The sequence below is a fragment of the Erigeron canadensis genome, chromosome 6 (assembly GCF_010389155.1).
Source record: "Erigeron canadensis isolate Cc75 chromosome 6, C_canadensis_v1, whole genome shotgun sequence".
In the NCBI taxonomy this organism is placed as follows: Eukaryota; Viridiplantae; Streptophyta; class Magnoliopsida; order Asterales; family Asteraceae; genus Erigeron; species Erigeron canadensis.
This window is the reverse complement of record NC_057766.1, coordinates 7,616,398-7,644,227: the sequence shown is the minus strand read 5'-3', so window position 1 is coordinate 7,644,227 and position 27,830 is coordinate 7,616,398. Positions and strand designations below refer to the sequence as shown.

General features: G+C 33.2%; 2 long non-coding RNA genes across 5 annotated transcripts; both read right to left on the bottom strand.

Moving 5' to 3' along the window:
• Positions 1-42: 42 nt before the first annotated feature.
• Positions 43-25,156, bottom strand: LOC122602581. 4 transcript variants are annotated; one of them, XR_006324326.1, is made up of 3 exons: positions 24,751-25,153; positions 8,109-8,174; positions 43-251 (listed from the first exon to the last, which is right to left on the bottom strand). It is a non-coding gene; the product is annotated as an uncharacterized LOC122602581 (long non-coding RNA). The 4 variants fall into 4 exon arrangements; XR_006324324.1 differs by lacking the exon at positions 43-251 and adding an exon at positions 6,356-7,408; XR_006324327.1 differs by lacking the exons at positions 43-251; positions 24,751-25,153 and adding exons at positions 6,356-7,408; positions 8,775-9,215.
• On the bottom strand, positions 3,889-6,182 carry LOC122602582. Its single transcript, XR_006324328.1, has 2 exons — positions 4,772-6,182; positions 3,889-4,576 (listed from the first exon to the last, which is right to left on the bottom strand). It is a non-coding gene; the product is annotated as an uncharacterized LOC122602582 (long non-coding RNA).
• Positions 25,157-27,830: the final 2,674 nt, after the last annotated feature.

Here is a 27,830-nt window from a genome sequence, read left to right as displayed (position 1 = left end):
AAAGCATGACACAAGATGGAATTATCGTAGAACGAGACTATATGAATATAAAAGGATTCCGTGAACCCAACAATTAGTTTTTAATGTCACAAAAGCATAAGGAGCATACAACCATCAAGAGTTTACAAAACAATATCAAAAGATGGCTCATGATCCTAAGCGAGGTCCCATCAACGGGTAATGAATCACGGATCCATGGTCATAGTCCAACTCCTAGCAATGAAATCAAGCTCTTGGATTCTCTTGGTTACCTGAAATGTGTACTAAACAATGTCAACACTAGTTTGGTGAGTTCGTAGGAATGAAGGAACAAGAACACGTACCAATGCCACCCATCACATAAACAAACATAAAGAACAAGAATTTAGACTTCAATTAAGTATCTAACGTGACCAATGGTTAAACACTTGCACACAATGTCCCTCAATTGTTCTCATGTCATCCATAATTGTCATCAAGTACGTATCGTACCCGTTTAATGTCATCAAGCACTAAAATGCCCGTTTGTATTGTCATCATGCCCCTCCTTGTATTCATTGCACATAAATTGATCATCCATGACCATCATTGTCCACACATAACCAAACGCCGTGTGTATATACTTCGTATGATACTACTTTTGAAAGGCCCTTGATGTTTATATATAGGGTCACCCGCAGCCTTCCCACCACATCTCCAACCTTTCAAAGGCATTATCATCCTTCATATATACCCAACTATCCTAAACAAACTCATCATACATACACAAGTAACCATACAACGAATCACATTTTTGCATGTCTACAAAACCATCACACAACATGTACATCACAAATGTCATCATACACGAAGTACACTTTTCAGCCCGACTCTTAAAAGAGTAAGGGAAAGCTACGAAAACTCACCTTGCTCGGCAAAAGAGGCTAATATCAAGTTAAGATGAGATTATAAGTGATCAACTTGCTCCACGCACCCACAACCTAAGAACGTATTCAATATATGCATTATTAGCCAAAACGAAGCTTTAACTAGGTTCTTAGCTAGGTCTCATGGCTTGGAAAGGCTTCCGGGACTCGACAAGGTCACTGGGGGGTTATATAATAGTTTAGAATCAAGTTGAAGTCGTCCCAACGTTTCCTTGTCCTCAAACAAAAGTTATACAATTATGTAGTTTATGTTAATGCCTCGAATTAGGTTCCAAAAATGACGCTCAACTTTGAACGACTCGTTTGTCATGTACAGGGCACCAATAAAGTCTTAAGAGTACATTCCGGAAAGGTCGGGACGATCCTAGGACATTAGAAAGGAAGCTAGGAATCAACCAGGTGAAACTGGGCCCACTGCGTCGCATCAAGTGGACTGCGTCGCAGTCTTGATGTCGAGAATTCTGCTGCTTCGCAGCTTCATTAAACTGCGTCGCAATCAACCCAGATCAACACCGGCATCAGATTTACGAGCCAAACACCCCAAAAACACCTATTTAGACCCCATAGTCGACCAAGGAGGATCTAGGACTCGATTTCAAGCTTGAATCCACACATTTAGACATAAACAAACTCAAATGAACATAACCCATTCCAAGATTTCATTTCAAAACATCAAATCTAGTTCCAAATTAGTTTTAACCCATTACAAACCCTAATTCGACCCTTGGCTCAATTTGAGACCCAAATTTACTAGAAATCAACTAGAAACAAGTTAATAAACATAAAATGATGATTATGAGATGAGTTTCACTTACCAAAACCTCTACAATAGCTCAAATCCGAATTTGACCTAATTGAAACTTAGTCTTGCACTTTGAACCTTTAAATTTTTGATATGATGTTTAGATGAGGAAGAAGTAAATTATTCTTACATTAAATTGCCTTGAACAACCATAGATGGTGAATTAAATTAGAGAGAGAGTGAGTTTGAGTGTATTTAGTGAGGTGGGAGAGAAATGATAAGAGAAATGAATGAATGGATGAAGAGATGAATGGGTAGGGATAGGGTTGGGTTATCTTGGACGGGTCATGGGTTGGGTACAACCCATGGATAGGATCCATATTCATTTACTAGTTAAAGTTAAAGGTTATATAAATGAAATCAATTAGCACCAACTAATGACCTCGACTAGTACATAACTCTCGAATCGAACAATAAGTTGACCTATATGAACACATTGCACCCAATTGGACCTCATATTGCACTAGAACATATATTGATTAACTAATACTTAGTCAAATATACACATAGTCAAAGAGTCAAGAATCACAATTGTTACACCGACATCAATTTCTCTAAAACTACTGACACGATACCCTTGCCTTTATGGCATATTCATAAAGGCACCATTGTAGCGCAAGTTTGGTTCAATTATAATGTCTTTATTCTCTTAATCAAGTCATAAACAATATTTTTTTTTCCCAACACTCTAGAAACACAGGGGATTGAACTGTGTTGCGGCTTTGACAAGGAGCCTAGATTAGGACCAGCTTCCAATCCATACTCAAAGTTTATGACTTGGAAGCCTTATTCTACATTTTATTCCAAGATGGATGTTAAGAGCAGGTTATAAGCATTTTGAGGTGAATCTTAATTCAGTACAAATATCCAATCAAGTTTGTCAACCAAAAACGAAGAACTAATAAACCAACCAGTTCAATGGCAATCATATTGCATTACCTAAAATGAAACTAAAGTAGGGTTCTATTTGTCTGGTTTGGCTGTTAAGACTTCCCCCTTTCAGATAAAACCATAAACTGTTATAAGACCCATTTACATGCCTAAGAGAAAATCATCACAATTTCCATGAGAAAAACATACCCAGATGACAAACCATCTACTAAAAAATTTTCATTACAAGAAAGGAGTGTTCTAAGAGCTTACTGTAACTGTATTCCAACAGGTAGTAATACATACAATTACGATGTACGTTCCATATATAGCGCGTGATTTTAGGGGACATAAACGTGGATATATATTCAGTGTATAACACTCCCCCTCAAATATATATTATACATTGGTTTTGTTGTCTCATTAAAAACCTTATTAAGAAAACCCAGTGAGACATAACTTGGTTAAGAGGAAAAGAGTGCAACGTTTGTAAATGTTCCCCTCATTATGAAAGTTGTTAGCTACACTGAAGAGTTTCTGCTCATCATCGATCTTACCTTGAATTTGACAGTGTTTAGGAAATTCGAAAAATTGACAATGAAAAAGAGTTGGGAGTTTTGAGATGCCATTATGCGGTAGTTTCCGAAAGGATGTTTTACCAAACCTCTTAAATGACATTTTCATATGAAATATATTGGGAACTTTGTTTCTAAAAACGATAAATTTTTTTTAAAGGTGTGGATCATTTGCTCGCAACAGGGGATCTAGCTTACATTGTCTTAACCGGATCCGCGCTAGAGAGCCCCCTCACCCTCAATACCTAGTAGGAAGAGAAACTCTCAACTAAACCGCCCGAAGGCACGACATTTAATTGGGTAAAACCCTGCCCCCTCTGCAGGACTCAAACCTGCTTCACTAGAGTACTTTATTGTGAAATTCCCTCAAATGTCCTTCCCAGGGTCTCGAGTCGAGACCTCCAACATGTAAAGCTGGTGCTCAACCACTCAATTATAATGAGAAGTACTTCATAAGGGCAAACTTGTTTTTGTTGCGTGTCAGGCCTTCAATTTCTGGGACAACAAATTCATTGGTTGTAGTGATAATTCAAAAGGGCAATGAGACAGGATCTTTAAATTAAACTTGGCAACTAGAAGTTTAAATATTATTTTTTTAACTAACGAAATGATTTCATTAAAACTAACAAAGGGGCCAACCAATTAAGCAAGATGCTAAGTAGGAACACATACAGCAAATATCTTTTACATCAAGACAGTAAGCAACTAAAAACAATACATGGTCAAATCATAAAACTTGCCAACCAGAAGTTTTGTTGCGATTTTTCAGAACTTACAAAGCTTTTCCCTCGAGGCAATACGCTATCAGACACATCTAAATTAGAAAAGGAAGAGATTTTATTCGAATTGAAAGCTTGTAAGTTATGTTTGACTGGGCTCGATAATACTGGTAACGCATGCTATATGAACAATACTCCACATCTTGCCGCTTAGTTCTTTTCAGACTTCAAAAAATCTATAGAGAATATGCTCGCTTTAGCATATGGAGGCTTGCTAAGGAAGCTATGAACAACTGGAGGTGTACTACCTCAGTGAATCCGCAAGATGTCAAGTCAGAGCTACGTAATTTCACTCAGTTTAGTAACTCAGGAAAACAAGATTTGCATGAGTTCCTTGGTTATACTCAATGAACTCCACAAAAGTTCGAAGCAAGTTCATATAAAGGCTTGTGAGATAATGGACGTGGATGAAATTCCAGACTAAGAATAGGCTGAATATTGGCAGCCTCACAATGATTCATTATAGCTTGCATGTGGTTGGGGCAGGAATGGTCAACTATGATTTGTGCACATTGTAATAAGTCTTTTATCATTACCGTTGCCGTCAACATTTATGTCATGTCCACCGCCTTCTTCTATTATGAGTGACTATGAATTTGACCATATTGAGCACCGATGGATCACCTTTACTTCCAGTTAGCGTATCTATCCAACAAAGTGGAAAGTTTATGGATCTTATTAAGATTTTGCTTGATGAATGTTCTTTGGGGTTCACGAAACATATATTGTTGGTAGCTGAGGTATACACGAACACAAAGTTCGCCATATGAAGACGATAAATCGCCTTTAGTCATGTTTAAAAATTATCAAAAATTCAGGTCCTAGTCAAAAGTTACAAACCTTCAATAAATTTGGTACTCCTCTAGCAGCTAGGATTCCACAGTATTGTAAAGGTGACATGATACGTAACAAGTTTTCTGAGGTCCTCTATTCATATCTTAAGTTAAATCACTTCTGCTTTTAATTTGATGATGCTAAACATGAACCTAACAGAAAAATCTTCAAATTATACGTGCAACATCACAGGCCTTTCTTGGAGCGTTACCTAATAAATGAAGAATCTTTCCACCAATTGAGAGGGTGTTCTTCGGTCTCGGTACGGTGGCCAAATGAAGAACGAAGGCATTATGATCATTCTAAGAAAAGCCATTCAACGGAGACCAGTATGGTTCCAAAATCAATTTCATTATATGCATGCTTATATGATTACCTCAATGAAGAACTATTGGGAGATAAGTGGAAGTGTCCTAAATGCATGGTGTATAGCAATGCCAAAAAAAAATAAATCTCTGTAAATTACCAGATATTTTCATTATAAAGTTGAAAAGATTTTCTTATATAAGTTCTCGCTCTAGGAAGTTGGATACTTTTGTTGACTTCCCTATCTATGATTTAGACCTATCAAAGTACACCTTGCATAAACAGTCCTTAGCATCCTCGCTATAAGTTGTATGCTGTCAACAACCACTATGGTTGAGTTGATAGTAGACGCTACATTGCTTTTGCTCAATGTAGCAAGGAGTGATATCAATTTGATGACAAAAAGTTCTCTCTCATTAGTGAATACCAGATCAAGACACCTACAACATATTTTTTATTCTACAAGAGAATTTGAGATGTTGACTCGACGTGTATCAAAATGGTAGAACTTTTGTAGAGGAATATCCAAGGATTTGAGGTAAGAAAGGAAATCCTTTAAAGTTTTTTTTGTTTCAATCGAGTTTTGTTGATTACTTGTAAAGAAGAAACAAAATGCAAAACCAGTAGTGTCACCATTTTTCCTTTTTGTTCGTTACTGGTTAGAATGGTGATCAAAAAGAAATCGCTAGAAGGAAGGCTTCAACATATGACCTTGTGGTTATAAAGATGCAAAATATCTTATCCTTATCCTGTCTTGTTTTGGTTGTCAATCACGTGATTTCCTCCTTTGATTGGCTCACTGATTTGTAGCATCCTTTTAATGAGATACAAATTAAGTAAAGTAGTCTTGATTCAAATTGTGGTCCTATTCAACACTGGCATGCAACATAATTGATATATTTAAAGAAAGTATGTGATTTTGGTAATGAGACCTTTACCATGTTGTACAAATATCATAGCATAAAATGCAAGTCATTGAAGCAGTGTTGCTATATAAGATAGATAGTGGGACTAAGGTTTTCTTTGTTTGTATTAACTCCTACTATAGCATATGAGTAGTAGGTAACGTGTTTGTTTTGGAATTTTGGTGTGGACCAGGCGTGACTGACCACTGCTCTGATACTATAAAAGTTTGATACTATAAATGTTTGGTCAGAAAGCTTTCTTTAAATTTCATGATATTTGAATACAACGAGAGGATGAGTCTAAATAGGCAATAGAGTCAACAATAAAAGGAAACTCATTAAAAGGATGCTACAAATCAGTGAGCCAATCAAAGGAGGAAATCACGTGATTAATAGCCAAAGCAAAGAGAAGATAAGGACAAGATATTTTGCATTTTAATAACCACAAGGTTAAATGTTTATGCCTTCCTTGAAACGATTTTTTTTTTATCACCATTCTAACTAGTAACCAACATAATAAAAAAGTAGTGATACTTCTAGTTTCCCATTTTGTTTCTTTTTTAAAAGTAAACAAACCTAGAAAGAAACAAAAAACTTTAAAGGTTTTCCTTTTCTACCTCAAACCGTTGGATACTCCGTAACAAAAAATCTACCATCTTGATACATGTCGAGTCAACATCTCAAATTCTCTTGAAGAATAGAACATACGCTGCAGGTGTCTTAACCTAGGCATCACTAATGAGAGATACCTTTCTGTCATCAGTTATATCACTATTTCCCACATTAAGAAAGTGCAATTGGCCACTATCATCTCCACCATGTTGACAACATATCTCTTACAGTGAGGATGTTGGGCATCCTTATGCGGGGTGTATTTTGATAGGTCCAAATTATGGATAGGGAAGTCAATAAAAGTATCCAACTTCCTAGAGTCAGAACTTGTATAAAAAAATCTCTTCAACTAAATAATGAGAAAATCTACTAATCTACAGAGATCGAATTTCTATTCGGCACTGCCATACTCCATGCAATTAGGGCACTTCCAGTTATCTCCCAATAGTTCTTCATTGAGGTAATCATCTAACCATGCATATAATGAAATTGGTTTGGAAACCATACTAGTCTTCGTTGCATGGCTTCTCTTAGAAGGATCATAATGCCTCTATACTTCATCTGGCCACTGCACAAAAACTAGAAACTGAAGTACACTCTTTCAATTGGTAGAAAGATTCTTCCTTTATCAGGCGACACTCCAAGAAATGCCCGTGATGATGCCCGTATATTTTAAAAAAATTTCTACTTAGCTTCACTCTTAGCATCATGTAAAGCGGAAAAGTCCTTTGGCTTAAGTAAATCATCGTCCCTCTTTCAAGGATTAGCCTAGTGGTAAGGCAAACACTTGATAACCTTAAGGTCTCAGGTTCGATCCCCGCTGTGAAAAAAAAAATAAAACCTTTAAGGTATCTGTTACCAATGAAGCCTAGACTCATATGTGAAGTTTAAATACGAGGGTTCGATCCTTCGGGGTGCCAAGATCATGTGGGGATTAAGATGGAGGTATTTTACCGGCATCATATATATGGCTTATACGGGGCGGGTCGATGGGTATCTAATAGTGGTACCGGGGCTAGGGTCCCCCTCATTACCCTTTTTTCACATACAACACGAATTTTTCGGACCACGACTGCTTATGTTAGGTATTTTACCACGTACCGCGACCAGTGTAGTTATGTTAGTTTTAAGGTAAAACTTTAAATTAATTCTTCTTTTAATTTTTTTTTTCAACTTTAAGATACATTTTTATAATCTATGTTTAGATACATTTTTATAATTTATGTTTATCGTTATGTATGTAGCAACAAACCTTATAAAAAAACTTATGAGTTTTGTTTTTTCAGTACAAAAACTAGTTGAAAATTGAATCTCTTGGCTCATTTGGGCTTTTCATCCAATTATATATACTCGTATTTAATATTTTTTCTGAACTACGAGTACATTTTTACTTGTTACTGGTGTGGCCTACTTTGCAAATAATATAGGTAATGAACGATATTACAACTACATAAGCTAGATAAATATGATTTTCATTTTGTTGTTCAGAAATAAATAACTTAAGCAGAAGTAAACACCACCTGTATAGCCGTATTATACTGGCGAGAGCTGCCATCTACATGTGGGGGACGCAGTAGAGCTGTCATCTACAACAAAAGAGGTAAATTATTAAAACTACCAGGATATTAACCATAAAAATTTTAGGACATATACATAAAAAGGTTTAACTAAATATGTCATGCACTAAGCAAGCGCCTAGCAGTATGCACCCCAAATTAAAAAAAAGGGATAAAAAAAAAATAGCACCCATATAAAATGAACAATTGGGAATTTCAAGCTTAAATGACTTGAACATGTCATTTCACAAGGTTTTGGGCGTTTGATTCAAAGTATGTTTTTGGAAGTAATGAAATTTGACGGAATGTTTTTGATTTTTTGAAGCTTGAAGTGAGAGACGGAATGAAATTCCTTCCCCCTCCCTAAGGAATGGAGATTCCATCAAATGAGGAAATGTTAACATTTTAACGGAATGAGATTCTTCCATCTTTAACCAACCAAACACGTTAAGGAATGAAATTCAATTCTAATTTCATCAAATTTTATGAATCAAATGCGACCTAAAATTATAATAGAAGACAAAATGCCTTAGAACATAGCGATAATTAACATATCAGCCAAGAAATTGCATCCGATACTCATTCATGTTCATAACATCTCATGATGAAGTGTAAGAGATTCATTATTACCTTTGTAAAGATTTAACCAAAGAGAGGCTCAAATTTGTGTTTTTTTTTTTAATATAAAATAAGTATCCAGCCCGTTTTGCGAGCCGACTAATCTCAGTAGTCCGGAATAGTCAATGTAGATCAACCAAAAATAACCGCATTAAGCATGTCGTTTCAAAATCTACATTCAACCTAACCATGTTGATACCAAATGCGGTGCATCATGATTCTACATATGCATAAAAGAATTTACAAGGTGAAAGATTCTATGTTGGCTACGGATAGATATATGGTATTGTCATCACATCATCTAAGAGGATGAATAAAAGCTCTATGTTTGATGGTAACAACAAATTAAGAGTATTTCATTTAAAAGTAGAGGATTGATTGATTAGGGTTTTTGGTGTTTCAAAATGTATGTATGTATATGTGAAAAAAGTTTGGATTGTTTTATAGGAAGTCTCCAACTACCACCGTGGTAATAAACTTTTAGAGTCGGACTATTAGAGTATTTATGTAGATGGCTTTGTTTTTAAACGTTTTAAACAAAATTGGCTATGTAGTAAATACATTGTTTTGGTAGTTGAACTATTGGACTTGTTTTTACGTATTTATCGTACTCTTAATAATAATACTACCTTTCGGTTGGTGGCTATGTATTAAATATTTTTTTTTTGGTAGTCGAATTATTGGTCTTGTTTTTACGTTATTTATTATAGTCTTAATAATATTGTCACCTTTGGATAGGTAGGTAGATTTTCTTTGGAATGGCAAGTGGGTTAGTTGATGTACTTTGGTACCTCTCTTCATCCTTAATGACAATACTTTGTTTTTTTTATAAAAAACAATTTAAGATTAATTACGATAATTTTTACTCATATAATTATGACAATATCTAATATAGATAGAAGTTTATATTTTTTTTATTAGATATAAGTTTATATTTTTCAAAAAAAAAAAAAGTTTAGGTTGAAACTTTGATATAAGTATATTGTGTATTAGATTTAAGAGTAAAAACAAATTTAGCGTAATCTCTTCTTTTATACTATTATATAAATAAAAGACAATTGTTTCTAGAAGCTTTTTTAGACAAAAATCTTATATAGCAACTTTTTATTCTTTCTTACAAGTGTTTTAAAAATTCATGACATCATAAATTTTTTGAATTTTTTTTCTTTTGATCTTTATATAATTTAATCTAATATGGAAACCAAATTACTTTTTAAATTAATATATCTCTTACAAATAACAAATCAAGACCCCACAAATTTTATGTCGAATTTTCCTTTATACGAGTAGTTATTCGCAATTATTAAATAATTATGCTAATGTTATTATTCATAATATAGAGTTATAGTATATTTTAATTTGTAGCTTAATTATTAGTTTCTTTTAAATTCTAACTTAACTGAAGGAATATAATTATAAAATTGTGTTTATTTTATGAATTTTTGGCTTTTATAATAATTTTTTTTCTTGAACAGTATGAGTAAGTAATAATTTTTATAAAAAACATTCTCTTTAACTTGAGGGTGTAGAGCAAATAAAAAGTTAATTGTCCAATATCCATTTAAAGGTTTTAATACATTATTATGCTTATAACTTATTTTTCTCATTCTCGTGTATTATTTTATCACGTGTACTCATTTATGTGACATATAGTCAATGCTAAAATATTCTATTACATCATATTCAATTACTATTGCATTATTTGATTGTGTTATTTGACATATCAACTTTTCATATATAATAATGAAACAAACCTGCAATTATTGTTTTAATAATTATTGATTATTGATTAGCAAAATTTATATTAAAATTCCGGGTTAAACCCAGGTTATTTAGCTAGTATTTAATTGTTAAAAGAATTTGAAAACATCAATGTAAGATACCAAGCCTCTACTTCTTAAATCTTATTTAATTAGTGTGTAGACTTTATATGAAAAAAAAACCCTTTACATTCATATATTTTTTGTATGTAAGACTCACATGGTCCTTCAAATTTACGGGACTCAAACATGGACAAAAGGTTGTAGAATATACATACTTTTCGAAATCATATATTATCTTCTATCCTGAAATATTACTCTACCAGCTAACTAACCTAGATTCAACCCGGGTTTATAAATATAAGTTTTTTAATATTAAGTTACGTCGATGTCTAAGAATTATGAGATAGTTCAACCATACTCATACTCTCGGAATTGTATACCTTATATTTTGAATATATATAATTAGCTTATTAAAATCCAGATAATATGCGGATAAATGAAAAATCTATTAAAATAAAACTATTTAGATGATGAAAATTTAAAATACCATGTATAAAATATTAGAGTTGTCAAAAGAAAATAAAAACTTATTTTTTTATATAAAAAAAAAGACATCATAAATAAAAATGAATAAACTTAGGAAAGTTCTTATAATATCATAAGTAGATTAAATTAGATAATTACATAAAATTGAACTTAGGCATAAAAAGAAATTAATCATAAATCAATTAAAAATTGATTTAAACTTTAAATAGTATGATGTTATAAATCAACAAAATAAAAAAGATATAATTGATATAAATAAGTGTAATAATCACAAACAAGTATTATTAAATAATTAATGATGTCATAAAAATCTTATTTTATTATTTATATAAGAGATGTATTAAAGTTATTATGATTTTCAAAGAATTTTTTTAGCTTGTTATCTCAAAGCATATGTGAAAATCCAACTACAAAAATCATTTTAAAAAAAAATTATATCCGGATAACATCCCCTTAAAAAATCATAGAATATATTTTCTCACATCATCTCAAACCAAGTTGAAATATGATTTAAAAAAACCTAAGATTAAACCTAAACATGTTTATAACCCATTTATTACTTAAAGGATTAACCCATTTATTACTAAAAGATAACCAACTCCACTTAGATGGGTTGGCCAGGGATATTTTTTAAATTCACTATGTGGGCCCCGGAGGTGAGTTTTTCCTAAGGTCTCGGGTTTGAGTCTTGGGTTTCTCATCTCAAGGTATTTTCCATGAGGAGGGGGTTGGAGGTCTAACGATTTGTTGGTTAAAATTGCCTCTAGTACGTCTGAATCGAAACTAACTTTACAAAACAAAAAAAAAATTACTTAAAGATAATTCCTATTATACCTTTTTTATAAAGCAAACTAATTAATCAACCTACGCACATGAAAAAAATGTGTTGCTAATCACTTTTTTTAACCAAACAATTAATGGTATTGACTTTTTGCAAAATGTCAAAATCATAAGCATAGATATGTTTCTAAATTTAATTTTTTAAACGTTGCGAAGTGTCCACAAAGTAACTACAGATTTTTGTATTAATAGCTTCCATACGTTTCATCATCAAAATGGCAAAATCACAGGAAATGCAGAAACACCTCTAAAATTGTTTGTTCATCAAACAAGTTGTCATCTCAAGGGGATAAATGATTGATTTAGAGATTTGTATGTGATTCTTCGAAGGTATAAACACTGTAAACAATAGTACATTTGTCCACACTTTTAGTGAATGTTAACAAATTAAAAATTTTGTCACGTTTTTTTGTGTGCAAAAATATATAAAAATAAAAGTGCATAAATTTCTCCACACTAAAAAGTGGATAAAACTAAAAGTTCTCACTTTTTAGTGTGAACTTTCATAATTATTTTGTAACGCTTCATTTGTCTACGCTAAATTTTTAGTTACCGTAGACAAATGAGGTGTTACAAAATAATAATGAAAGTCTATACTAAAAAGTGTGAACTTTTAGTTCTACACACTTTTTAGTGTGGAGAGATTTATACACACTTTTATTTCTATACAATTTTATACACAAAAAAGTTTGACAAAAATTTTAATTTGTTGACACTTACTAAAAGTGTGGACAAATGTAATATTGTTTACAGTGTTTATACCTTCGAGGAATCACATACAAATCTTAGGTGTGGAACAGCCCAAAACAACGTCGTTTGGCTTAAATACATAAAAGTCATGCCTCTTTTTCATTTATAACAAAAGAACAAAATCACACTTTACCTTTTTCTTTCATCTTCCTGATCTAAACCCTAAATTAAAGCAATGTGCGATCTTCCTTTTCAGTCTCCAAAATCAATATTTCTATTTTTTTATAATCCTAATCAAAAGATTGCTACATGTATTTTTTTTATTAATTTATTCTTTTAATTTCTCTTTTGATCTAAAGATATGTTTTTTTTAATTCATTTAATGTATTTTTTTCTTCTTGATTTTGGTTCTCACTCAAACTCTTGAAATAACTCAGGTTTGTGAAAGTTATTATCAGTATCTTGATTAGAAGCTTGTATTCATTGTTGTTGAGCAAAAGTAAATTGATATCAATGAATTTGAAGCTGGGGTGAATTAACTATCAAAAGATATATGGAGTGTTTGAAGATAAAACAAGGTGTGTGTTTGATGAAATTGGCTCAATAGAAGGTTGATATATGGAAGATTTAAGATGTCATTGGGTGTTTGATTTAACACACTATAACGTTAAGGCGCTAACTGCACTTTCCCTATCTATATCTTCCATTCTGATGCTAAAAATATCCTCCTTGTACCTAGTATCAAGTGTCCACCTAGGCAAAATATAATGATCCGGAAGTGTTTCAATATGCTTCTTCTTTAACACATATAAGATATGCTTACACAACATTCCATAAGTTTCAAACTTGGCACATGAACATGTGACATCTACTTTACTTGAAAGACGAAAAGTAACCGTCCTCCAATACCTTTTCTCAATATCCAATTGGCCAACCTTATATATGATCTCTTCAACATTTTTAGTCAAAGTTTCATGAGTTAAATTGTTAGTCGCTTGTATCCATTCTTTTTGAAAATCTTCAAATATATTACTAGTATAACGTGTACCTGCTTTTGCTTCTATTGGATTTAGAGATTACAGAACTGGCCTAGAGTTTATGGTCCTGAAATCTTCATCTTCTTCGGCCTTTCTTCGACTCTTAACAGCGTTGTCATACTGGACTACAAACTCATTCAACATGGTATTTGAACTAACATATCCATCAAAAAACAAAGAATGAATACTCTCGCTTCTCCCACTAGTTGTCATACCAGCAAAAAAACAGTCTTTTAAAAAGACTTCGGCCCAATGATGATGTTGTGTATACATATACATTATCCAACTTCTACTTTCAAACTTATATTGGCAACTCATAACTTTCCACCTGGTTTCAAACTCTTCAACAGTGTCACTCTTCACCCATTCTCTATAAAATTCTTCAATACCGGGATGTAACATCCTAAATTATTAAGCCAATGAAATTTAACCTCTATTATAGTTTTGACATTAAAATGGTTTCCTAGTATTTTATTTTTGAATATGGGATTGTTTTAGTTGGAACTTTAGCGGATAGCGGGTATAATACCCATTTATTTTGAAATTTACGTGCCTAGAGGGGAACAAGTCCAGCCATTTGTTTGGTGACTCACAACTTCATTTCTCTCAAATATTCAATCCTCTAAAATCTTCTCCATCCTTCTTCCAAGTTCTTTCAAGAGATTTGGTAATATCTTTCAAGTAAGAATAATAACAATAATAATAATTCAAGTTTTTTTTAACAATTGAAATTGAGATGATAAAGCATGGTGTGTGGGCTGAATTTTTACAAGAACAGGGAGGAAGAAAGAATTTTGTTTCTAGTTATTCAATTCCATTCTAGCAAAATTACTCCATCAAGGTAATGATTGCTTTAACCTAATTTTAATTTCTTTTAAGAATTAGGGTTCATGCAACTATCTTTTTATTTAGAATTTGGGGGTTTTCATAAAAATGAGTTAATTGCTATAATACAAGTTAGGGTTATTGTAATTTAATCAAATTTAGGGTTTTTAGTTGGGTTGCATGAAGGTTTTGAGGAATACTAGTAAGAACAATGTTGGACAGATTATGTCCCTGAGTTTGAAACGAGTTAAACACCCTCATGACAGAAGTTTCACTTGTCGAGTCCTAAAAAGAAAATGTAGGTTATTGTGTTAAGTAAATTTTGCCACTGGAATGGGTTAAAAATACGAAGTAGAACTCCAGATATGAATTTTTGAATTCAGAGGCGCAATGCTGATTTTTCAGCAAAACTGATTCTATGTCTGTCATTAAAACGGGTAAAACACATTCTTGCAAGTTAATTCATATCTTGGTCACTGAATATAAAATGTACCTAAATGTGTTAAGAAGAAGTGGCCACTAAAATGAGGTCAATATATGGTGTAGAACTCAAGTTATGGTCATTTGAAGGCAGTAGGGTCAAAGCTGTTTAACAGCAGCAGTTTTGATTTTTAAAACGACCAGAAGTCACCTTTGAATGACAATTCACATATTGGTCACTAAAGATAAAAAGGTAGGTGTATGTGTCATGAAAATTTGGCCACTCGAATCATGTTAAAAGAGTAAGTAGAACTTGAGTTATGCTTGTTTGAATTCTGCTAGGTCAAATATGTTAATGACGATTTTGATATGAAAGTAACTCTTGGCCAATTGAAAATGATATAAGAGATACATGTTATGTGAATCAACCCAAGATTAATATAAGATTGTAAATGATGGGTTGGGTGTTGAAATGTTAGTGATTATGGCTAGATGGCCTAGTATGTGATTGATGATCCTATATGCGTTATGATTTGTTGCTAGGTTGAAGCATACATGTTTTGTGTTCATGCGGTCTTCTTGATTTATGATTTTGGTTGTCGCGGAGGAGGTGGGTACTCTTGCATACCTTTATGTATACGTTGAGTCAATCGACCACATCATATTGAAGCCTTTTGTCCATGTGTGGTGTTGACCACATCATGTTGAAGTTTATTTATCCATGTGTGGTGGTTGATTCGGCGTAGGCCCATATGGGGCATAGTGTTTATGAGGCCTAAGAACCTCCGGGGCCTAAGAATCCCAATAGTTAAACCTGTTGATGATTGTTTAGCGTATGTGGATCCATGTATGTTTTGTTAGCACAAAAGTGAGTATGCAAGTGATGATATGACGGTATCATTGGCTACATGCGATAGTCTTTTGTGTTTTTGCCCTCCTTCGTATGTATATTTGTATGCAAGTTTATTCACTAAGCATTCGCTTACTTTTTAGTTGTTTACCATTTTTATAGGTAGTTCCGGAAGAAGGAACTAGTTGTTGATTTAAAGCTTGAAGTATTAGAAGTAAAGATTTTGCAAGACTTGGAGGTATTTAGGTCATTCATGGATGAATGACAATCTTGTGGTTTAGTGGCTTAGTCATCCCTCTCCTTATGGCTCTTGGTACATTTTGTTTTGATGGTCATTCTATTGTCAAATTTCTGTAAATGGTCAAGTGTGGTTCCATGAATTTGCAAAACTTGTATTTTGACTTAAAAAGCGTCAAAATGGGTAAGATGACCCATTTACTTGTATAAACTTGGTTTGTATAAATGGATGGTATGGAGACTTTTGGAAATGTTGTGTTAGTTGATTTATGTCAAAACTAAGTTGCTAATCAGGCGTCGGAAGCTCGGTTTTGAGAAAAAGGGTCGAAAGTTGTTCAAAGTGTCAAAAGTACGAAACCTGAAGAGGACGGCTTTTGTGCAGAGGACGGCTCTTGTGGACGGCCTCTGCAGGACACAAGAGCCGTGCTCCTCTGTAATTTTTTTACACTTTTTTTTACCGAGGCTTCATTTGACCTTTTCGGGACCTGAAACTCATACAATAGACTTATATTAACATTCTAAGAAGGTTCAATTTGTCATTTTTCAAATTTGAGAACTTTGATTTTTTGGCGAAAATTGGCTTAAATTTTCTAAGTATAAAATTGTCTAGCTTGTTTAACATGGTGAGTTCGTGATTGTGTTCATCACTAAAAATATCTACAAACCATTTTCCATCTTTACGCTTTGATATCTGAAATTTTGCATCACTTCCCTTTAGAAGTTTCACCTTTTGTCTTTTTAAAGCCTTCTTTGTTGCACACATAAATCCTTTGATACATCTCGTTTGTAACCCTATTTTTATAAGAATCATAAATGCGTATACCAAATCCATGTAACAGGGCATACTGATTATAGAATGCATATGCATCTTCAGGTGAATCAAAAACCATTCCCATTACACCATTATCATCGACATCATCCCTTACTTCACTTTCAAATTCAGAACCAACTAAATACCCATTTGCATCAATATCATTTATTAAAAGTGCTTTGCAAGGTTCATCCTCTACAACAATAATTCCCAAATCCATTGATTTATCCATGTTCTGTATAAAATGAGATATGTTTATATTAAAGAAACTAAAATGAGCATTAAAATGTAAAGTTATTATCTTATTGACACTACGAACATAATTATGTCTTTACAATATATAGAATTAAAATCAAGAGGTTAAAAGAATAAATTAATAAAAAGCATACCTATAACAATCTTTTGATTAGGATTATAAGAAAAATAGAAATATTGATTTTGGAGACTGAAAAGGAAGATCGCACATTGATTTAATTTAGGGTTTAGATCAGGAAGATGAAAGAAAAAGGTAAAGTGTGATTTTGATCTTTTGTTAAAAAATGAAAAAGAGGCATGACTTTTATGTATTTAAGCCAAACGACGTCGTTTTGGGTTGTTCCACACCTAAGGTTAGGTGGGGGATAGCCTCATATTCCCATTGCCCATATATATATATATGGCTATCAGAAAGCGCTCACGTGGCGCTCTCTGAACCCACCACGTCAGCGTTTTCCTACGTGGCGTCACCAGGTTCGTTCGAGTGGCACGTCATCAGCCATTCTTAAAAATAAATATGCAACGCCGTTGATAATATCTAAAGATTAATATATATGATTCTTAAAAATAAGCGAGTGACATATTTGTTCCTTTTAAAATTACTTAATGACAAATTTTTTCTATTAAGGTTATTAAGTGGTAAATATAAGCTTTTAAAAAAAATTGATGGTAAGTTTGTTCTTTTATCATATACTAAATGGTAAAATTTGTTCTTTTACCTTAAATATATAATAAATAACATATACGTCTTATGGATATTAATTGCCCCATATATATTGGAGTAGCTGGTCATGGATTTTGAAATAATGTGGGTTATCTTTTACCGTTGGCCTCAAACCAAACCATTTGTGTTACAAGATTCTCATATCACTACTACAAAAATAGCCTTTAATGACACCAAAATTATGACACTCGCATTTTAATGACAAACAAAAACATATGTCATAAAAATACTGTCATAATTTGTAAAATCTGAAGGGTTTATGACACGCAATTTTTAGTGTCAAAAAAAGGTGGTGTAACACGGGATACACTTTTTTTGCGTGTCATCCCTGAGCGTCGTCTTATAATTTTGTTAAAAAAACTTATATTTTCCACTAAAACAGAAAAAAAAAAACCAAAAATAACCCTAAGTATAACGACCCCAATCGTTTCCTCTCTCAATCTCTCCCCTTTCATTTGCAGCCACCATTTGTTTCACCATCGCCAAGGTCGCCGTGAATCGGGTAATAAATCTGTTTTGATTCGGATCATAAATCTTTCAAATTTTCTTTTTAAGATTAGGGGTTTCATCAATATATATGATTATAAAAATTTATTTTCCAAATTTGTTGTTTTTGATATTTTGTTTTATTTTCCAGATCTCAAGTGAAGATATATGATATTTTGTTTTAATATTCAGATTGCGGCTGCGAATTTGATGGTTGGAACTTCATCAACAGCAGCAGCAGCCCTGTCCACCAATTTCACTAGTCGCAATTTCCTTCCAGGTTGTTTCATTATCCTCAAATTCAATTGTTTCCATTAGATATTGTTAATTATAACTTTGTAATCGTTTCATTTTACATTTAATCATCATTTTTGTTGTATGTATGTATGTGTGTATATATATATACATACAAACCTGAAGTTGCATTACCTAGATGGCCTGAGCTCGATTAAAAAAGCTCAAGTTTATATCTGAAGTTGCATTGCCTAGATTCAAATGCATGTAAAAATGAATAAGAATAACAAGTGTCACTTAATGTTATACATATGTATATCAGAACGAAAGCTGAAAGCCTTTATATCATAATCTCGAACAACGATATATGTTTTGTAAATCAGATACATATTACCTCAGGCCGGAATAGCTTGATAAGAGCTTGAGCAAAGCAGAGCCGATCCGAGATCTTAAAAGCTTGAGATTGGCTCGATATACATTTCAAGCTCGATTTTTAAACTTTGAACTCAACTTCAATAAAAGCTCGACTCAATTGCAGTCAGCAGTCCTGATTTGAATGGTTGATTGATTGAGTTTCAGAGAGGAAGACTAGTTTTGTTGTGGTGAGATGTGGTGGTGCAAAGACGCATGGTATATATTTTTGTTTCTTTATATTTTTTTGGTATACAAATACTTTATTTTGTATGTCTTCGATTGTAACAGATTACAGCCAGAACTCATAGCCCTAATGGTAAGATTTGTTCGAAAGTTGAATTTCGGAAAGATAGAAATCGAATTATATTGTGTTTAATCAATGTGACTTCTTTATATGTATAGATGAGTGGCGATTATGGAATATCTGCATTTCATGAGGAAGACAACATATTTTGTTGGAAAGGAACGATCTCGGGGAGCAGAATGTTTATGCACTTCAGATATGTTCTGAAAGATCAATAGGTTTGTTATATATGGCGTTCTTCACATTGCTTTGTTATGTAATGATGTTGTACAGTCTAGTTGATGTCAAGAGCACTTTAGTGTCATGATAATGAATTGGTTATTCACCTTGTCTGTTTGAGATATACACAACTCTTTGATTAACTTAACTATCAGGCGATACTGAGAATGCCTTATCGTTTAACCACTCACTCATTTTCTTTAGTATATGTTTTGCAATAAGCCTGATAACTTCAAAGAAGTTCATGACGAAGGCACGAAGCTGATAAAATATCGAGTAATGACTTTGTTTGCAAGTAGCACATGGCCGTAGAGAAAATCACATGAATACATGCTATCTTTGAGCCAATATACAAAGTAGGAAAGTTCATCACAGAAAACCGCAACATACAATGCTTACTTATTGTAGATAATGACGTATAGCTGTGATTAATTACTCTTCTTAGTTCATCTATACCGGTTCCTCGATCACATGGGCTTGTATCACGATAACATTAAGATAGTATCAACGACTGTCACAAATCTTGCATTTTTTGCTCCAGATGTAGAGAAGATTGATAACTTTTGTTTGTTTAGTGAGTTGCATTCTCTTGGAACATAGCCCAGTTATATGCCACTTTTGTGTTATGCAACTTTGGTTTGTATTATCTATTTTCCAGCACAATACATACAAGTATTCTCATACTGAAATATGTTTTCTTTGTCAGGTGCAAAAGATTCAGATATTGACTCCTACCATTGGAGTAGTATATAGGTGAGATTCTTAATTTCTAACTGAACATTGCATATAAGTTTCAGTAATAAGTTTCTATTTGTTTTTGATGCACCAGTCCTCCTCTTAGCCTATTACACATAAAAGAAAATCGCATCTTCAGAATAATCTGCTATACAAAGTGTCTTGTGCTTCTTCACAGTTTATTTCTTCTCTTTACAGTGGGATGGGGCCTGATTCGCGAGTCTTGGTCAGAAAGAGTAGGAAGCAGGCAGAGCAGTACAATCTACTCTACAAAGTATGTCACCCTTCTTCTATTGCCTTTTGCTACTGTTTTTCTACAAGTTGTTAACTATTGTCACGTATTAGTATCTCTTAGTATTAAAAGTTGTTAACTGTATCGCTGTTTTCGGATTTAAGATGTTTATTCATGGTAAATTTCGTTGTTGTTTTTTTCACACGTTTTAATAAATGTATTAGGGTGAACTCTGAAGCTGCATATCATTGCTTGTTAGTTAGTTAATGACAGTTCTTATTAAGGCCTGTTGTTTAGGACTTTAGGGTGGACAATGTGACCACATCAAAAGAGAAAGTCGCCTTACTGAAAACGACACCGAATCACTTTTTACCCGGTGTGCTCACACAGATCACTTTGATATCTAAAAAGACACTGGTAGTGGTGTTGTTTGACCCCTGAAAATTTGGTGCAATGCGGTGCCTAACCGTGGTGTGCTGGACCGCGGTGTGGTTTCTTTCTCACACCATCCAACCTTAATGTTAGTTACGCATGGAATGGTGCAGCCACTTATTTAATTATGCTTATTTTAATCAAGATTGCTTTTTTCAACTGTTGAATGAATTCGATGGTGAATTTGCCTTTTTTTTAAAAATAGAAATGGGTGTCGTGTTGTAGCCGGTAATAATATCAGAGAATTGGGATGTCATTCTTGACATTTGTGGGAATTCATTATGCCCATGGTTTTGACTGTTGGCCTAGGATATGGTGGAACTTTTGATATAATGTAGGCATTATTAGCTACATGAGTGAAGGGGACTTGACCTGTAAGTGTCGAATTAGAGTTATGGGAACATGTATTTTAGTCACTTTTACTATAACAACAAAATGATCAAAGGTCAGACTTTCAGAGTAATTCAATTTCTTCAGTCTTACAAATACTTTGCAGCACATGTTGCAATTGACTTTCTACATAGTATCAACTGCAATATTATATTTCAAGCTTATGGATTGTTATGCATCTTGGACATATTGGTTTAGATGAATAAGGTTTAGATGCTTGTAACAATTTTCTGGTTACTAGTACCATTTAGTCTAATTGTGATATTTCTCATTGTTGCAGAAAGTCGAATCACTGAAGAACGACTTGATAGCAAATCGGATAGGCATCCATCAAACTTCATTTACCGGTTTTGAATTCTATATAATTTAGTGGTTGTAAACTTATATAGTTATTAGAAGTTTAAAATAACTTGTGGTTGTATGAAACGCATTGTTTTGATATATATGAAATGCACTCTTTTGCTATTTGTGTATTTTATTTGTATTATGAGATTAACTGTAATTTAATTGGTGGATATTAGTAATTTTATAAAAAAAAAAATTTTTTTTTAAAGTTTTGAACCATGACACGCAAAAAAGGTGTCATAAAAGTGTGTCGTAAAAGGGTGTCATAAAAGCGTGTCATAAATTCATAACGCGCGAAAAGCGTGTCATAAAGCTTTATGACGGGTCGATTTATGACACCAAAAAGCGCGTGTCATCCGACTCCTTTTATGACACGCAATCGGTGTCATTAAAGGTATTTTTTCTAGTAGTGTATCAACCGATAACCTGCCAGAGCCACACGTGTAAGTGGTCATTATTCTTACACCGTATTCCCGTATGGATCACAATCCATTAAAGCCAAAACCAGCAAGCTATTGTTTAGTTTCTAAGTTAGATTTTTTAAAAGAGAATGGGTAACCATATATTGCTTACCTTTACCCGTAATTAATATACAGTGAACCTTCATGTGAAACTTATCTTGAAGTAATGTTGTATACATAGATTCTTAAGTATAAACTTCGCCTTACACGATATAATCTCAAAATCAAATATAGAAGGCGAATATAATTTTCTCAATTCCTCAACCTTCATCAGATTGCATAACCTACCATTCTCTTTTATTACAAGGGACCTTATGGCTAAACCCTTTGGGGCACCTATGATTCTCAATGTGCATCTTTTAGCCCGGAGAAGAACACAACCATCATCGATTAATGAACCACAATTTGTTTGTGATATAAAAGATCCTTATTCTCGTAAATGCACCTTGTTTAGATAAAAACTTATTTTCCCGATTTAAGACAAGTAAAATATAATGAAGATCAAAGAACCAATTACATGTTTCTTCCGTTGCCTTCCGAAGCTTCAAATTGTTTGACTTCATGCATACCGTGCCTGATACATAAGAAGGCAATTGAAGAAATGTGTAGTAGGTTCGTTGATCTTCTTGATATTTTACTTGTCTTAAACTGGGAAAATAAGTTTTTATCTCTAAATGAGGTGTATTTTACAAGAATAAGGAATCGTTTATATCATAAACAAATTGTGATTCGTTAAACGATGATGTTTGTGTTCTTATCTGGGCCGCAAGACGCTCTTTGAGAATCATATCTGCCCAAAGGGTTTAGTCATAGGGTCCCTTGTAATTAATCTGGTTAAGGATGATGATATGGGAATATTAATTTCGCCTTCTATGTTTGATTTTGAGATTATATCCTGTAAGGCAAAGTTTATACTTGTAGTGGAAAAAGAATCTATGTATGCATCATTAATTCAAGATAAGTTTCACATAAAGGTTCACTGTATATTAATAACTGGTAAAGGTATGCCATATATGGCTACCTGTTAACTAAACAAGGGGTTTCCGGTTTTGGATTTAATGGATGCAATCCATACGGGGTAAAAATCATGACCACTTACACCTTACACCTGTGGCTCTGAGAGGCTATCGTTTAATAGTGAGAATCTTGTAACACCAAGTATCAAATGGCTTGGTTTGAGGCCAACTCATTTAGAAAAGGAAAAATACATAGTATCAAATGGCTTGGTTTGAGGCCAACTGCGTAGCGTAAAGGTTGCTCTAGAATTGATGCAAAAAGTTTTATTAAGGATAAAACTTCTTGGATGTCAAAGATTGGAAGGATGTTGGCATCGATGAGTGAATGTGGTCTTAGGTCATTAAGCTCAAAGATGGTCTTAAAGAAAGTGGCAGACAAGGATTGGCTACCCGGAGTGGGTGCCGTTGGAACATATTCTAAATGGACAATGGTAAGTTTCTTTTGTTTAGTCCTATATTCTTAAATTTACAGGGCAAATGGCTATTATATGCCTACTTGTACAATGGTCGTTTTTCAGAAAATGACGATGACATTATCATATTTGTATTTAACGTTTTGTTATTTTTGAATATGTATGTAGATGACTTAATGGAATAAATGGAGCTAAATTCTACAAGAGATGTGTTAGTCGGCCTTGCTGGAGTAGAAGGTCTCTCAATTGAACAACGAAAGAGGCTGACAGTTGTTGTAGACTTGGTAGCATATTAATCCATCCATCTTTTAGGATAAGCCGCCATCGGGTCTTTATGTTAGAGCTGCTGCCGCTTTACTTGCATCTGTTGAGCTTTTTGTTTTTAGCTTTCTTATATTAGTGTTACCTGTTAGAGAGAAAACATTTTGGCAAGTTTTGGTTTATTTGACTAGTTTTTTGTTTGAAATCATCTTTTAGTTTAACCAGTTAGAGATAATCTATTAGTTTGACTGGTTAGAGATTAAACATAATACTAATCGACCCATTCACATGGAACATGATCGAAATTAATAAAGCTAGTGAGTTTGAATAGTAAATACCACATGTTGTATATGGTTCTACTTCTTTTAAAATCTTTTAAAGTCTCAAACTTTTGATGTAATTTGGATCAAGATTTCAAATTTGATCATGCATAAAAAGATGAAAGGGTATATTTTAGTGGATATATTGCCCCTAATCTACCTGAATTGATTTGTTATCAATGTTAGCTAGTTAGGTGTATTTTTAATTTTTTTTAAATTAAGGTGAATTTTGCTTGAAACTTCTTGTTACGATTTGAAAGTGACAGATCTAACATACGTCGTTTTAACCAAGTCTACTTAACCTCAACTTCATCTAGATGCTTGGCTCTAAGGATAACTACGGTAAGCAGATTGTGTTTATGCTCCTCTCGTAGACATACTAATATTTGATATTGATACTTAATGTATATAGTTTTAGGATTTTCTTAAAAAGAAACAAGTATTATTTTTAGGGATGGTGGCTACCACGCAGTGTCACCTCACCTGTTTATAACATATGACTCTATAATTGACAACAATGGAAACATATATGAAAAGTCACTTGAAAACTAAAAACAAATAGATAAAATGTAGCCAACCACTTATCCTATAAAGTAGATCGATTTTGGTTATGTTTTGTCATAAACAAGTAAGATATCGAGAAACAAAATAAAATTAGCTAAAAGATACATTAATATGTTTATTAAGAACATTTTATTATAAAATTAAACAAGTAGTAGTAGACACACCTGAATTGTTTAGTGAATGCTTTTATAACCTGCTCCTGCCCCTTCCGATTATATTCTCTTGCAGTAATAATACGAATAATATATAAGATCATTACATATGCAATATATAGTAGCACCAGAAGAATTATACACACATATTGACAAAGAGATAGATCTTAGTAACCCGCTCAGTCAATCTAATGATGAAATAATCATATCCGATCAGATGGATCGAATTGGTGCACAAAACATAATGGGCTTGGTACTTGCAACCATCATCCAAATCAGACGACAGCTTACAAGAACAAAAACAAGCTAGAAACAACAAATATTAAAAGTATTTCATTTAAGAGTAGAGGATTGATTGATTAGGGTTTGTTGTGTTTCAAAATGTATGTATGTATATGTGAAAAAAGTTTGGGTTGTTTTATAGCACGTCTCCAACTACCACCGTGGTAATAAATTTTTAGAGTTGGACTGTTGGAGTATTTATGTAGATGGCTTTGTTTTTGAACGTTTTAAATAAAAGTGGCTATATATTAAATATACATGGTCAAAGTACTTTTTTTCGTTCTTGTGGTTTTTCGAATAAACATTTTACATCATCGCCATTAACTTTTGGCTAAAATCGTTCATATGGTTTGCATTTCGTCCTTGGATCCGTTAACCCCCTCACGTGAAAAAGGGCATATATGTCTTTTCACCCATTTGTCCCTATGGTTAAGTGCAAAATTCGTCCTTATGGTTTGTCGTTTTTATATTTTTCATCCTTGTACTTAACAAACCTCCAAACAAAAATTTAATCAAAAACCAAAACAAACTCAAATCAAAAACCTATATATACACCTACATATGAGGATCTAATTTAGTACCGGCCAGTACAACTAATTTAATTTTTTTTTTTAAATTGTTTTAAAACTTACTACAATTTAATGAAAATAGTCAAAATATAATTACAGTTCATTAAAAAAAAATACCAAATAGGTACTTTATAACAAAATACAGGAAAGTTCACAAATTACAAAAAATAACATTAAAGTATTATAAAAATAGTTTTTTAAAAAATTCAAAAAATAAAAAATGTGAATACCGGAACGGTAATACCGAAAATATCAGAAATAGTTGTACCGGGGTACCCTCTGATACCGATATTACGGGTAATACTACCAGTATTTAAAACATTGTGTGTATGTGTTTGCATTTGATAGTGATTGAGCAGATCCTCAAATGTAAATATATAGCTTTTTGTTTTGTTTGGATTATATTGGTACGGTAACTTTTGTTTGAATTGTTTTTTTGTAAACTTTTCTTTGATTTATTAACGTCGAGGACGAAAAATGCAAAAACATAAACCACAGGGACGATATTTGCACTTAACTCTATGAAAAGATGAAAATGCCCTTCACGTGACTTGCATGTGAGGGGGTTAACGGCAAAGTTATAACGGCATGGACGAAATGCAAACCACAGGGACGATTTTAGCCAAATGTTAACGACGAGGATGAAAAATGCTTTGAAAAACCACAGGGACGAAAAAAGTACTTTGGCCTAAATACATCGTTTTGGTAGTTGAACTATTAGACTTGTTTTTACCTTATTTATCGTATAATACTACCTTTGGGTAGGTGGGTACGTAGCTTTTCTTGGAATGGCAAGTGGGTTAGGGGGGAGGGAGTCGATCACGAGATGGGGTGCGAGTTCAAGGGAGATGGAGCGAGCTCAGAGGGTATTGGGTGCGAGCATTGTGAGCTAGTGAGCGAGATCCTTCAGCAAGCTTCAAGCTCACAAAGAGTTGGGTGTAGAAGCAAAAAAGTGACCGTTGCAGGGGGCGAAATGTTAATTATTCAAACGGTCAAGTGACCGTTTTAGGGTGGTATTTTGCCAAAAATTCGAAGATGAAAGTTTCTTCTTGTATGTTTCAAAATACAAATCTCCATTGTATATATATATACATATATCCGGTTTCAAATCGAATGGATCCTAGAAACAATAACACATACGCAAAGATGAAAGGTCGTGGATGGCCAAATCATCAACAACAACCCACACCTTGACAGCCCACAACTCGGCAACCACAACCCACACTACCACACAATCAACAACAACCCATACCTCGGCAGCCACAACCAAAAACTCGACCCCACCACCAAACTCACGTAGCCGGCGACCCATTACATACGAGTGGATCGAGCTCTCAACAATACTATTGACCCGAACCAGTAACACTACTACCACAAAACTCTATTTCTCAACCCAATCAATCTTATTCTATTGATGATTTCGTCCTCCCCATTGCGGATGAGTTCGAACCGTTTCCCGACTATTGCCGAGAAGTATGGTTGGAATTGTGACTTTTAGAAGCATTATCGTATTTTAATATTTGTGTAACGAACTCTTTAATTAATAGTAATGTTAGTTTTTAATATAATTTGGTTAACTATATTCTTGAAAGGTTTAAAATGCAAAATTATTAATGTTAAGGATAAATAATGAAAGTTTAAAGAAAAGGTTGAAAAAAAGGTTGTAGGGTTGAAATGAGATAGAGTAATATGATTGGTTATTTGAAGGGAGATGGGAGGGTTGAACCTTTCACTCCCTCCACCCTTAGTTGTTGTACCTCTCTCCAGCTTTAATTATAATATATTTTAGTTGAGTCTTTTTTAAAAACAATATGAGATTATTAACGATCATTTTCACTCATATATAATTATGATAATATATCCATTATAGATAGAGGTTTATATTTTTTTTTTAAGAAGAAAGTTTAGGTTCAAATATAAGTATATTTGGATTAGATTTAAGAGTAAAATCAAATTTAAGGTAATTTTTAATTGTCGCCGATAGGGTTGATAGTCCATTGGTAAGGTCTTTGACCTTGGAAAGATATACCTGAGTTTGAGTTTTACTTCTCACATTTGTGATGATGGATTAATAAGGGTTTTTTGAGAGTCCTGATTTTTAGCATACGTGTAATTTAAGAGTATGAGTAGTATAGATAGTCGTTAAAAAAATATATATTTAATTGTTAAAATTTCTTTGAAAACATCAATGATACCAAGCCTTTACTTTTTCAATCTTATCTAGTTAGTGTGTGGACTTTT